At 37.1% G+C, this 15,442-nt stretch overlaps 1 long non-coding RNA gene across 3 annotated transcripts in view; it reads left to right on the forward strand.

The window, feature by feature from the left end:
* LOC143849103 (uncharacterized) overlaps positions 1-14,640 on the forward strand; it is a 34,459-nt gene extending 19,819 nt beyond the window's left edge. Inside the window, exons 1-6 of one of the 3 annotated variants that reach the window (XR_013235551.1) lie at positions 10,650-10,690; positions 11,937-12,014; positions 12,250-12,301; positions 12,673-12,732; positions 14,200-14,296; positions 14,413-14,640. This is a non-coding gene — a long non-coding RNA (uncharacterized LOC143849103). Of the gene's footprint in view, positions 1-10,649; positions 10,691-11,936; positions 12,015-12,249; positions 12,302-12,672; positions 12,733-14,199; positions 14,297-14,412 lie in introns of those variants that run through there. The other 2 variants (XR_013235549.1, XR_013235552.1) reach the window with 2 other exon arrangements.
* Positions 14,641-15,442: the final 802 nt, after the last annotated feature.

Here is a 15,442-nt window from a genome sequence, read left to right on the forward strand (position 1 = left end):
CAAAAAATATATATATAAAAAAATTGCAGAGCATTAGAACAGTTAAACAGAAGTCCTATCCTACGCTTTCTTCTCTCACAAACCCTAGCAACACCTATTCCTCCTCCTCTCTAGAAATATGGTTGGATGAGGTTTTATCTGCGAATTTTTCTGAAACCCTAACCTTCCAACATCTCGTCAAGAGGAGAAGCGTTGTAATTCAGATCGATTCAACAAGATACAGTGACCTTTCGGATTCGCGTTCACCGGGAAGGAAAAACCCAAACCCTAACCCTAACCCTAATCCGGTGCACCAGAAACCCTAGATTTTACAGGTCGATCAAGATACAAAAAGAGAGGAGAAAAAAATTCGTACCTGGAGTGCAAAAACGAAGGTCGAGTGGAGCTCGATACAGCAAAAAATCTTCCTATTTTTTACCATTTTTTTCCCTAGGCGGTGGTTTTAAGGAGAGAAAGTTTGACCATCAAGATATTACTCATCCGCCGTACACGTGGCGTAATGTTAGAAGTGTTGATCTGGTGGGCCACCATCAAGCCATCAAGCGACACGGCGATATCATCCGTTTACTCAAGTGGCTGCGAAAATCAACGGCTAATCTCTTTCGATGATAGGCAGAGATCATCAGATCCTGATGTAATTGGGACCAATGGATTGGGTTCAGGGTGCTAGATTAATGGCCCCGATCATTTGTCACACATTATATCTTATCCAAATTAATTTGAACAAGCATTATTCCAGTTTTTGTCTTCTTCTGTTTGGATGTGTGGCTAACGAGGAACCTCACTCCACTCCTATAAAGGAATAGGAATAGGAAGCTAAAGGAATAGGAATAGGAAGCTCTTTAGCTCGTATAGGTGCAGGCTAAGACAGTAGTGGGATAAGTACTCAATACAGGACACATCATCGAGTACTGAATCGGACTGAGATTGATCCTGAAAGAGCTTAATATCTGTGTAGAATAAATCACGCTTTGTGACGTGGATGTTCTTGAGGCAGAGCTGGTGAACTAGGGTTAGGATTTTGGTTGTGATGGTGGTTTTCCGAACAGTGGAGAGATTTGAGAATGATCTGAGAGAGGTTTTGTCTTTGAGAACAATGCGATCGAGCTCTGGAACGTAGAGTTGGTTTGCGTTGCTTCGAGAAGGGATGGCGAAGGAGAATCCGTTGCCGGAGAGGATGGAGGAGGCGATGCGGAGGACGGTGGATTCGACGGAGAGTTGGACGAAGGCGGGGGAGAGATCGGAGACTTCTCGGCATTGGGAGGCGAGGTTTAGGTCAGCTAGGGTTAGGGTTTTGGAGGATGAGGATGAGGGGTTTTGGTAGGAGGTGAATATTTGTTTTAAGGAGGAGAGGATTTCGGAGTCGGGTTTCAGGCGGTTTTTGAAGGAGAGGATTTCCAAGTCAGATGAGCCGTAATTTTTTATAAAAATAAAAAAATAATTCAAAAAATAGAAATAATGTAAAAATAAGTATTAAAGTATCATTAGTAACTAAATCATTAGTGAAATGGATCATATTTTTCTACAAAAAATGAATACATTATATTTGACAAAAATGCAAAGAGTCGATATGGTGACAAAAAGGAAAAGAGCCTAAGAAAGCCCATGATCAATACATGCATTGTGTTACATTAAATTCAAAATTTTACAAGGGCTTCCGCTCAGACAATTTCTTCTCGATGAATATAAGAGTAGGCACATCAGTAGTGTGGATCATAGCCACTCTCGTAGTGGCTATATGGAAATTGATGGATTCTTTGGTCGGTGTAATTATGGTTATCAATCGACTTACTCTCAGAATATTCAGGAAATATGCCAAATGTGTTTATATTATGCTGCCATGTATAGCCAATATTCGGATCCATCTCTAGAGCACCATGCAAATCATAAGCGTCAACGTCCCCAGTGTAGTGTTGATACGGATCACGGTCATCATAATCATGTTGATCATCAGATCCAACAAAATATTCATGACCCGCAGCGTCTCCATGCGCATCAGGGTTGGGCTCATCAACACCTTCATTATAAACTGCAAAGTCACCTCCGTCGTCTCCATCACCATCATCATTATCACTAGGCTCATCATTTATGCAATGCTGATGTCTATCAGAACTGTCACTTGACCCACCTTCATTTGTCGGTGACTCCTCACATTCCATCTCTTTTCGTCTACTTGCCTGAACATCTAAAAGTGGTGGTTCCTTCTCAACTAACCATTCCTCAGCATTTTCTTCAGCAAAAATTATATCCAAATCGATTGGACCTTTGGGACCACTTCTGACATTTCGTTCTCGCAATCTCAAATTGTAATGGACATACACTAGTTTTTCCATCTTCTTCACTGCAAGCCTGTTTCTCTTCTTTGTATGAATGTGAGCAAATGTACTCCAATTGCGCTCACATCCTGAAGATGAGCAAGTTTGGCTTAACACAATCACAGCAATCCTTTGCAATTCAGGATGCTTAGTACCATGTAAACTCCACCACTCCGCTGTATTTAATAAAAACGTAAAAAATAATTATTCATATAAATTTGATAGAATCATGTCAAATAGTAATCATATGTTATTTACAATTACATCGTAATAAATTACCTGGGTCCATTGATGATTTGGATCTCAATGCATCTTCACTCCCAAAATTACCAATAACATCTCGAAACTCCGCAATCTTATAAATAAAAAGAGAATGCATCAGTAATACTACATAAGATACTATTGAATCTAATGAAAGGAATTTATAATGAATAAATTATGTTTGATTGGTAAATATTTATACTTGAATTGATGCGTTCATTCGCTTTGAGGAACTTGGCTCCAAGCGGTTGATGCACTTTAATAACCCTTCCATAATTTCCGGGTGATTGGACATTCTACCACCATACTGAAATATTGGATTTAAATAGTAGCCTGCAAAAGTTAAGTTAATCAGAATTTTCAGATGTTTTTACCAACAAAATTCTCAACATTACATTAGAAAAAACTAGCTTGTATACCTGCTGCATGAAGAGGGTGATGGAGTTGCGCTGCCCATCGCTTGTCAATGATATCCCACAACTTTTTGCATTAGTTTTTCGTTAGTTTTTGTATCTCCTCCTTTGAACGATCGATAGCTTCATATATAAACCCCATAGCAGGTCTTTCTTCCGAATCTACCATTCTTAGCACGGTAACAAGTGGCTGTGTGACTTTGATGATTCGCTGAATATTTTCCCAAAACTTTCGATCTGTTATAATTTGTTCAACCTCTCTTCCATCTGCCAGTTTTGCATAGAAGGATCCATTCCATTCTTTCGAAGCCAACAAGCTTTTCAACCCTGCTTGACACTCATTTATGCTAGAAAGTGATAGGTATGCGATAGCAAATCGTGTGACAGCGAGCCTAATAATATCTTTTTGACCAGTATGATGTTTCATCCAATTTAGGACTTGTGACTGATTATAAATAAATTTTGTTATCTTTCTTCCTTTCTCAATCCACTCTTTTAATTCTGGCAAGTCTCCTATCTCCTCCAGCATTAAGTCAATGCAATGTGCCGCACAAGGGGCCCAAAAAAGATTTTTCTTTTCTCCATCAATAGTCTTCCAGCTGCTTTATAGTTCGCTGCATTATTAGTTACAAACTGAACAACATATTTTTCTCCAACTTCTTCAACCACTTTGTCAAATAGTTTGAATAAATATTTTGCGTTCTTCTGCTCACTTGAAGCATCAATGCATTTAAGGAACACTGTCCCTCGAGGACAATATGCCAAAAAGTTTATCAGTGTCCTTCCATTGATGTCTTTCCAGCCATCGGCCATAATTGTACATCTCGATCTGTCCCATATTCTTTTAAAGTCATTAACATATTGTCTGACATCTTCAACCTCTGCATCTAATATGGACCTCCAAGTTCGTATGGAGTTGGTGGATTAACTCCAGGTCCTACTTGTTGCACTGTTTCTATGGCCGCCCTATAGTATGGATTGGAAGCCGCATGAAATGGCAGTCCGGCAAAATACCATAGTCTTCCCACCACCCTGCCCAACTTCTTCTTCAAGTCTTTCCCCCATGCTGCTCTTAAAGTAGGTTGTCGTGATGGGGGTACAAACGTAAGTGGGTCTAAAGTTCCAGTCCTTGTAGGAACCTCGTGATAAGAGGCTGAAAGAAAACCTCTGCCCGTACCTGTGGGCCCTATCGCCGATGGGCCAATATCAGAACTTCGTGCTGCCACAAATGGACCAGCATCAGACCTACGTCTAGGTGCAAATGACGGGTCTGCATCTGACCTACGTGAAGGTCCTGATGATGGGCCAGCTCCATCTCGTGCGATGCGTTGTGCTTCCATTTCCATAAAGAATGTACGTTGACTAGCTTTCCTCGCCGCACGCATATCTCTATCTAGCATGTCTTCTTCTTGTGTGCCTCGTTCTTCAGCAATCTGTTCGTTCACGTTCTTTACTGCTTGTTTCTCCTCTTTATAATTTTTGAGGGCAGCTCTCATTTCTTTCATCACTTGTTCAGGCACGCTTGGACACCCGGCAACGTTGCCATGTAACTTAGCAAGATGATGTTTAAAGCGATTAATCCCACCGGTAGTGATTTTGTTACAATAAATACAACGCACCATTTTTCTCGATGGTGGATTCGACATCGTCCCATGCTCCCATGCAGGATCAAGCGGCATTGTGTGTCACTATATCTAGAAAAGTGTAAAAATAGGAGAGGACTGTCATTACTAAAATAAGGGATTAGATTATATGAGTTTCTATATGGTGTAATCCCCTATAGTCCATTATTTTTCAAGAAGTACTATAAGGCTTAAAATATAACATGATCCCAACTGTCCATTGGATGAGCCACAATGTAAATGCATTGTGGCCCAAAAATTATTTACATAGGATGATCCCAACCCTCTGATCTATAGAACTTTCCATAATATGCAGTTATCAATAGATTTAGGATCATCTTGTGGCAATCATTTTTTTGGGCACAACCTATTGATGTTTTGACCCAACAAATAGATGGTTTGGATCATCCTATGCGTGAGCCATACAAAAAATATACCAGATGTATTATTTTTCAAGAAGTACTGTAAGGCTCACATTTAGACCTGGCAAACGGGTGGGTCGGGCCCGGTCAACCCGCGGGTGATGCGGGTGCGGGTCCACGGGTCGGGTGAGGAAATGACCCGCATTTCTGCGGGTCAAAATTTAGGTGACCCGCGCGGCCCGCGGGTGGGCCGGGTCAACCCGCGGGTCACCCGCATATGGAGATTGTAATAATTATTCTGATTTGACAGCATCTGTTTTTTTCGTAATTGTCATAACCTTCTATATTTTATTGGTATTTTTTTCGTAATTTTACAATTTTAGAATCAATTTTAGAATCATTTTTAGGTAATTTTTCATTTAAAACTTTATAATTTAGCTATTTTACTTTTTTTCTGTGTAATGATTACTTTTTTCAGTTTTTTTTTCGTTTGCTAGCGACATTCGCCATGTGCGTATCTTTGCACCACGATGGCCACTTGCCGAGAAATTGCCATAGGAGAAACTTGGTAGCAAATTCTTATAAAATAAAAAACAGATGGAAATGTTATCAACACTACTGTTTCTTATGAGCGCACTCTCACTTTATTAAAAGTATGGTATGGCCCACACCATAGGATGATCCAAACCGTCCATTAGATGGGCCATAGCCTAAATAGGTTATACTCCAAAAATCATTTCCATAGGATGATCCTAACCCTCCAATCTGAATGTTAGAGGGTTGATCCTAACCCTCTATAGATCGGAGGGTTAGAATCAACCAATGGAAATAATTTTGGGGCATAACCTATTTAGGCTATGGCCCATCTAATGGACAGTTTGGATCATCCTATGGCATAAGCCATACAAGAAAGAGATCATCCAAAAGTTATAGCCATTTAAAGTAATAAGTATTGAAATGAATTTTTGAGCATAACCTACTTACGTTGTCACCTATCAAATGGACGGCTCAGATGATCAAACCAATTAAAATAGATATGACAGGGGATTATCCAACGGTTTGGATTATCCAACATTAAAAGTTTAATTGCAGCTAACTTTTTCATAGAAAAATGGGTAGCCGCCCAGTACACCTATGCTATGCTATGCTAAGCCTGTGTTTAATAAATGGCATTAAATGGGTGATTCGGGCACTCCTCACTTTATTAAAAGTTTAAAACTATATGTGCTCCATTGTTTACTCGGGACAGCCACCTCAAGGTCCTCAAGTGTGTTTGTACTTTGTAGCATTTCTTTAACTTAAAGGGGCTGTCCCAAGTAAGAACAAGGGCCCAACATGTCATTTAATGCACTGTACCCCATTTTTCTTTCTTGGGACAGCCACCTTCATGTGTCTATGTCTGTTCTTTTACAAAGATGGGGGGCTGTCCCGGGTAAGACAGGGCCGGATGTATAATTTCCCTAATAAATACTTTATTGAGGGTTTCATTACCTCAGCAGATAAAGAAACTAGAAAAGAACATTTCTTCTTCCTCCTAACAAAGAAATGCACGAAAACCAGAGAATTTTTCTTCTTCTGCCGAAAATTGAAAGCCCAACTAGTAGGAAACCCCACAAGGAGGGTTTATCATAGGCTTTAGGTGTGGGTTTGCTTCCACAAAAAGAAAACAGTGGATGAAGGCAATGGCAAAAGGTTTTTGCACAAGAAACTAAGGGAGATTGAGCTTTTCTTTGAATGAATAGAAATGTGAGACATTCAGCACAGATTTATAGGTATGAATCGTATCATTTTTGTTGAATAAATCAAGCACGGATCTTTCTTTTTTTTGTCTTTTTAAGCCTTAGATTCAGAAATATGTTTTGGGAAGATCAACCAGTGGGAGAAGTCACGGATCGCCAAGATTCTCCTGCTAGTCGATCCCATCCAAGAGAAAAATAATATTCGTGTTTGACTCGGCCCGGACTCGCCGAGTCTGCTACTCCAAAATGCGGTCTTCACGAAACCGAGTCAACTCTGCCGAGTTCCGTGCCGAGTCAACGAGTTTTTAAACACTGATCCAAACTGTTCACTTTGATAGCACCTCACTCAAGATCAACAATGGCATTGTGGATCCTTCCTTTGATTGATCCAAACCGTTCACTTGATAGGACTTGCTTTGAATTTTCTGATTTTGACGCTCCAGACAATGGGAATGGCAGAAGTTATACGATGAAAGGCCTTATTAGCTCGTATGCATCATCACAGGCACACTTTTTAAGATGCTGCTGTTGGATCAAATATCAAGAGCTGTACTTCTGTCGTACCACAAATAATAGCTCATATGGCGGCATTCCGTAAGCACACTTTTTAAGATGCTGTTGTTGGATCAAATATCAAGAGCGGTACTTCTGTCGTACCACAAATAAGAGCTCATATGGCGGCATTCCGTATACCACCTGAGATTCCATTCTGTTGGTTTCAACAATACCATTACAAAATCTCTTGCTGAGGGCACGTTTGACTGCCAGGAATTGTTTTTCATGATAAATCAGTGTCTCTAGAGTGGAGATGAGGGCGTAGTTGCTAAAAACCAGGAAACAAAATCCCGTCTTGAGTAGAGTTTTTTGTTTCCATGGCTGTAGTAACTTCATAGTTTTGGGATTTTGTGTGGCTATTTATCATGAACAACAATTCTTCCCTGCTGCCATAATGATTTCTAGAATGGCAAACAAATGCACCATCAAGTTTGGTAAACTATCATTTGGTAAATACAATTTTAGAATTCAAAAATTTTTGGTCACCATAGTTGTGCAAAAAGCAATTTTACAGCCCCTCTTTTTCAGGTGACAGATGCCACCTCATGTCAAGACAAATTCAGCTGATGTGCAAAATGTGGGGTCTCTAATGGCTTTGTCCAAAATGGCACGGACACTTCCATTAGCAAAATCTTTTGATTAGAAATTATGTTCATGTCACGAGAGCTTGTAACCCATGTTGGGGCTGAACTCAATTGAACCACCACCCATTTCAAAAAAATATATATTAGCCAAAAGCACTAATAAAATGTGGTTTGAATGAACAAAATACCCTGGGTTAAGGGTTAAATTTTCAATTACCGAAGTTAATTCTACAGAGATAAGTTCAGTGATAGGGCCCACCAACATCTCATCAGCAAGATCCATACAGTTCATCAAGTGGGTCCCACAATTTAGATCATATAACCCAACAATCACTTCAAATATAAGATCCCTAAACATTTGACAAGATCTAATTGCTTCTAATATTCAGTGATTGGGTGGTCCCACTAAAGAGAAGCTAACAACAACAATCATATTGAGCCTGAACAATTGCTCAGAAATTTCGAACTGTCCATCATTTTACGTAGGGTCTAGAATGCTGAATAAATAGCCCAACCAGAGTATAAGTGCAAAATGCAAGTAAAATAAACAAGATAGATTTCCTTTAAAACTTTTTTCCTGTCAAAGAAAACCTTAGATTTTATTTTAACAAAAAATTCCACTTTTGATGCAAATAAAATGATACAATAAAAGCAATTTTACCAAAATAATAATAATTGCTTCCTCTTGGTTATTCATCGTCTTCTCCGGTCGTCCCTGTAAGGTCCTTCGCTCTCTTGATCCTTCAACAATCCAAGAAATGCAAGCAGACCAAAAAAGAAGAAACCGCCCGACCAGCCTCCACCACCACCTCCCCCACCGCAGCCACCATCGCCGTCGTCACGAGGGGGAAACCCGGTACCACCGTCGTCAAGTTCAGGTGACTTTTCTTTTCCTGAAATTCACATTCTGATTATTATTTTTTCAAAAAAAAATGTAAAAATAAGAAAACAAAAACAAAAGGACTGAAAATTCCAATCACGCATTCAGATATATACATATATTTTTTTAAATTAAAAAATTACAAACACACACACACATATCTTCTATCTACTACAATAAGCTGGGATGAAAAGAGAGTTTTTTCAATTTTTATGAAAATCACGTGAGAATTACACGTCACATTTCTTGACTTCTACTACAATAAGCTGGGATGAAAAGAGGAGAGTTTTTTCCATTTTTTTGAAAATTACATGAGATTTACACATCACATTTTTTGACTTTTTTGAACAAATGCACCCATTCAACTCATATAATTTCAATCCTACCCCCTCCTTTATGCTTTTAACAAAGGCACCCATTAAATCATATATTTTCAATCCTACCCCCTCCTTTATGCTTTTAACAAAGGCACCCAGTAAAGCATATAATTTCAATCTTACCCCCCTCCATAGCCAGTTAAGCATACACGTACTCTCTCTCTCTCTCTCTCTCTAAGCTTCCGCTCTGTCAGCTTCCCCTTTCACTCCGCCACCGCCTTCGGACCGGCACCAGTATCGTCATTGCCGACGGGAAAACACTCTCTTTTCTCAAATTAATTAATCACTTCTTACTTCCATCTCTATTTCTGGTTTTTTACAGGAAAGAGCTTCGGGTGGCAACAATGGATGAGATTTATGATATGAAGTTTTTTCCATCTCTATTTCTGGATTTTCATCAGTTCAACAACAACAATATTACAATAGCAGGGGATTTCAGTCTATCTTAAACGGACTGGTGATCAGTCATGTACTCTTATAATTTTATTTTCCTTTTATTTTACTTCATCTTCAGGAATTTGATTTTAGGGTTTTATTATTGTAACTCCCTTACGAGAGGTTTTTAATTATTTATTTATTTTTTGAATGATTAAGAGAGCTTTTACTGTAAGAACTGAGATAAATTTTGTTTTATTTCATCTCTCTGTTAGGGTTTTATATTTTTTTTATTAGGGTTTGACTCGGTATTGGTCTTTCTTTGTCATTTTTCAGGATGTTTCATACTCTTAGTCGCAAATTGAAGAGAATTTTTTAGGGCATTTGATAATGGAACTGACTCTCTTCATTTTACAATGTTTGCATGCTTTGGGTGAAAATTGTTGTTAGGTTTGTGGTTATATTTGATGATATTGGGGATTAATAGGTGCTTCTTTATGGAATTATTACTATTTCATTTGAAAAGTAGTTTGCTATTGTAAGTGGTGTTTTTTGCTCTTCTGATTTGTACCATCTAATTATAGATAAGGTGTAGGTTGAGGCAGAGGAGATTCTCAACTCCTAACATGGAAATCATGGTTTCAAGTTCCTTCACAAATTATGGTTTTTCAATAAAAAATCTATAGGGTGATCTTAACCATCCGATTTAAGAGGAATTATGGAAACATCTATAGATTGGAGGGCTAGGATCAGCCTATGGAAATGATTTTTGGGGCACAACCTATTTATGTTGTGTTCCATCACATGGACGGTTTGGATCAACCTATGACGTGGTCCGTACAGTTCTTTGTCGGCCCGTGCATCGCACGGGTTTTTTACTAGTTTTGAATAAGCTGGGATGAAAAGAGAGAGTTTTTTCGATTTCTATGAAAATCACGTGAGAATTACACGTCACATTTCTTGACCTTTTTGAACAAATGCACCCATTCAACTCATATAATTTCAATCTTACCCCCCCCCCCCTCATTTATGGTTTTTTAATCTCTCTGTAACTCATCAGAGATATTTTTGGCAAAAGCCTTATCTCTTCCGATACGTGTCTTACACCAGGGTTTTTTTTTTCAGAGACCTTACCTACTCACCCCGAGATTTCCATATCTTACCCTTCGTTTTTCCTAAAGCGACGGCTTCAGCTGGAATTTTCATGGTAATGGATGTGCTCTCTGCTTTGTTTATTCTGTTTGCATTACAGGTCAGGGTTTAGGATTTTAGGGTTTTGGTGGTATTTTACTAAGTTGTTCTTACCAATTTATTGAAAGTTCTATGGAATTGGGTATGTTCTATGAGGTTTCGTGGATTTTGCTTCTCAATTGTTTGATAGAATGCCTCAATGGGACTTTGTTTTTTCCAAGTACCCGATTGAATGTAATCCCAATAGTATTCTACTGTTTGTTATTTCGCAAATAGAAACCCTATCTGTTCGGGTGTAACAACTTTTACTTTTGAATTGTGATTAATTTGATATACTTTGATGCTAAAGTAAACTTTTGATATACTTTGACCTTTGAACAACCTGGGATAGACATATGGAGCTAAACCAATTGGACTTTGGTATTTTTCAGGTAGAAAGAAATCATATTCCATTTTGTGGGGCTTTGTTTCCTTCGGTTTATATCTATATTAAGCAGATGCAGAACATTTTTTGTAAAATCAGCCGTTTTCATTTTTTTCCTTTATTTCTCTATTTCATCTAGAGATTATAAACTGTAAACTATTCACTATTGTTTTTGGAAATATTGCCTTTTAGATTCTCACATCCTCCATGCACTTGATCAGCTTCAAATTAGGTGAGCCCAAATTACATGATCTTCTATGACGCATCAAGGTAGTCTTTGTAAGATTATTATCTTACCAAGGAATTGGTTACCTGGAAGTCTGAAGGTTCTAATTTCCCTCCTAATAATGTGTATGCCTATTGCATATTTTTTGGGCTATATGCCAAGGTAAAAAGTTACATAATATATTGTTTTTGTAACTAAAAAGTTACAGTTCTTAAGTACATGCTTTAGTTACTCGTCTTTTGGTATGCTTTGAATTGTTCCATCACGTGGATTTTTTTTCCTTGGGTTGTTTGATTTGCATTCAGAAAATTCGGAAATTTTGTCATTTTTTCTATTTTTAAAATATATATTTCTCTTTTCTTTATCAGTTTTTTAACCTCCTATATCCATACATTTTCGTTTCTTTAAAAAAAAAAAACTATTTGATCCATCTTCCTGTCATTTGTTTTTTCTTTGTCTGTAACTTTGGTCAGCTGTTTCTACTTTTCATCAATGGCTTTTTGTGATTTTCCTCTACCAGTCAATTAAGTTTTTGTGGCCATGATGTTTAGCATATTTCCATTTCTGATTTCAAAATATGATTTAATGTGTTTTAATGCTTGATTTTTGCAGGGAAGAGAGCTAAACTCCCAAAAGCATTTTCAAAGCAGAATCATAAGACGAAACTCATGTGCTAAAATTTAAAAATTTGTAGCAAGCTTCTCTCTCTCTCTCTCTCTCTCTCTCTCTCTCTCTCTCCATTGAATGGGATTCTTTCATTTCTATATACTGTATTCTCTTTAGTCCTGTTTCATGTTTCATTTTTCATTATTCCTTATAATTTTAAATGACCAAATGAAAATCTCATTTCATCACTTCATAAAAAAAAATTTTAGTAATTACTACAGCCTAAAGCAAATTTCTTTAACCACTTTTATGTGTGCAGTGAAGGCAAGGTTTTATTACATGGCAGGAAAAAGGGTGGTTATACGGATATGGTGAATCTTCGAAATGTGTCTTTGCTTTTATCTTCCATTTTTTAAAATTTCTTTTTAAATGTGATGTGCATAAGGAAAGAGAAGAATTGAATTTGGGTGCAGTTGATAGAATTGAGGAAGTAGTTTCATGAAATATTTTTCTAATTTGGTAAACCTGCTTATATAAACGGGAGATTAAAACCCTTTTAGGGAGGGTTAAGGGAATTGAGAGAATTGGACGCATTCCTAAAGGAATTAAAACACACATTTTGATCATGTTTATCTATCAATAAGAAATCAGGGTCTCTTTTCTGCAGAAAGAGGGATACATGGTTTTTGAATTTGTTGATTACTATAATGGGTTTGTCTTAGGATTAGTGTTTTCAAATTAGGGTTTCTTCATACCCAAGGATGGAAAAGCAAAAGATGGAATTGCAAAGCTTCTCATAAAGGTTAGTACCTTCATTGCTTTTATTTTTTAATGGTAGTACCTTCATTGTGCATGTGTTCAGACTTTAAATATTAACTATATTTGTGGTTGGGTGTCTGTCTACATACAACTTCCTATATGTTCTGTTGTTTTCATTTCATATGCTCGGTTTTGGTTTGGTGTTGTGAATATCATTATGACATCAATGAATTTGGTTTGCTGCTGCGAGTTGCCTTCCACTTTGATTAAATTTATCTAATATATATTATTTTCAATCTTATTTCTTTTTACACAACACTTTTTACAAATAAAAGAAATCTTCCTTCTCTAAATTTTCTTTCTTTCTTTGTACAATACCTTGAAAAAAATGCAGAACATGGAAAATAAACTTTTTTTTTTTTAGTTTTATGGTTATATACCTTCTTCCTTTCTACAAAGTGTCCCTGCATGATGCATGTTCAATGCTTTGAGATTTGATTATGGAGTAATTAATCTCATTTACATTAGAAAATTGACCAAATTATTTGAAGACTCTCTCTCTCTCACTCTCACTCTCTCTCTCACTCTCTCTCTCTCTCTCCAATGTGAGTTATTTTTTATTTTTCTCATCAATATTTTTTTTGGATTTCATTAGAGCCACCAGAAATAGGATTTCGCCCCTGTTTTCTCTTCTAACATGCTTAGCAAGTGATCTCTCTCTCTCTCTCTCTCTCTCTCTCTCTCTCTCTCTCTCTCCCTCCCTCCATTGTCATTTATTTTTCATTTTTCTCATCAGCATTTTTTTTAAATCAGCAGGGTCGCATTTTTCTCATAGAAATCAATGGACTTAGTTAAATCAAAAGTGGCCGGCGGTTCAAATTCTATTTTAATATCAGTAAAACTTCATTTGTTGGGCAATTGAAATTTTCTAATTCCCACTAATTGTGAATTGCAAAAATTTGTGGAGTAAAATTTGGTTTCAGATTACTGTAGTCTGTTTTGGGTTTAGGCTCAAACCTATTTCATTATTATGCAAAGTCACATTTTCACAGATTATATTAAAACGCACTTTCTTTACTTCGTTTCTTTAGATGTGCTTTCCGGAAGAGCAAAGCTCAGTTTTAAGATTGTCTATTAATTACAGTTGTGCATTTGATATTGCTACTGCACAAATCAAACTTCCTCATGAATTTATCTTCTTTCATTTCTAAAAAAAAGTTATAAAGCATTCTTGACTCTTTGATTTAACTGGGAGGTTCTAATTTTGGAACACAACTATATTGTTGTCCACCAATTTACAATTTCTTATAAATTTGAGGGCTCTTTGATTTAATTGGGACACAACTATATTGTTGTCCAACTTTGATGAGCCTGTGAGGTGTTTCATTCGTATAGAACTTTCATCATGTGTGTTTGGAAATTATTTTCTATGTTTTCAGGATCTTGAGGCAAGGAGATAGATCAATTAGAAGATTTTTTCTAATGTAGAAATTATTTTCTATGTTTTCAGGATTTTAGAGCAAGTAGATACATGGATTAGAAGGTTGAATTAGTGGTATGCCATGATAGTGCCTTTTATCATCTTTGCAATACTTATTTTTCAAATGGTATGCCATGATAGTGCCTTCAATTCTTTTTGTCATAAATGTTTTCAATCCTTACTTTAGATTATTTATATTTTCTGTTAAATGTTGATTTCAATCTTTAGTTGATCTTATTCCAGATTTTTGAAGTCAATACTTTCATGTGGAATGCCCACTTCAGTCCCCTTCATTATGTCTATTTGCGTTCTTTGATTGTTTCCACTACTGAGATCTATGCCACATTTCATGTCGAGGAGGTGACATCATGCCCGCTAATGTTTTCGTAGAGGAAAACCATCAGCAGGGTGCTTATCCTTTCGTGTAATGGGTTTACATTTCTATATATTATATGTTTTTCCTTTGGAATTTATGGGAAGGGGTCAAGAAGGTGACATCTTGCCCGCTAATGGTTTTGGTAGTTGAAAACCTTATCCTTTCGTGTAATGGGTTTACATTTGTGAATATATATTTTTATTATCCATGTTATATTACACATCAGCTGAAACAGATAAATGCCTAATATGCCCTCAAATTCACACTTTTCTGAGTTTTAAATACTTCATGTGCCCTCTCTCTAACACGCGTAATCCCTCCTCCCTCTTTCTTCTCTACTCATCTCTCAAAATTTCTATTCCCCTCTTCTCTTCTGCTCATTAGTTCTGTTCTGCAAAAATTTGTCGATTTAACACGTAGATCTCTCTCTCCCCTCTCTTTTTTACATTTCCCCCTTGACTACTCTGTGTTTTAGCCTGTATTTAAGGGTAATATCATCTAAGGCCATCCAAAACGTCTAAGAGATATTTTTGCAAATGTTCAGAGATATTTTTGCCAAGAAAAATACTCTCTCTCTCTCTCTCTCTCTCTCTCTCTCTCTCTCTCTCTCTCTCTCTCTCTCTCTCTCACAACGATTTCTAATCCTACGGGTTCTCTGTCGAGTTGGGTGTTTTTCCTGATAAACGTATGTAAACCCTAATCCTCTTTTTCAGATTCTTCTTTGGATTTTCAGGTTAGTATTAACCTTAAAATCTAGGTTCTTCTTTTCGTATTTTGGGATTTCTATTTTTCATCTACGATTTTGGGTCCAGGGCCTCATATTTGATTCCTTATTTTGGGATTTTTCCCGGATTTTCCTCAACTCTTTCCATGATTTTCGACAATTTCGTGATCTCA

This window comes from Tasmannia lanceolata, unplaced genomic scaffold (assembly GCF_043159265.1).
Source record: "Tasmannia lanceolata isolate RefF3 unplaced genomic scaffold, GAP_Taslan_0.1 ptg000016l, whole genome shotgun sequence".
NCBI lineage: Eukaryota > Viridiplantae > Streptophyta > Magnoliopsida > Canellales > Winteraceae > Tasmannia > Tasmannia lanceolata.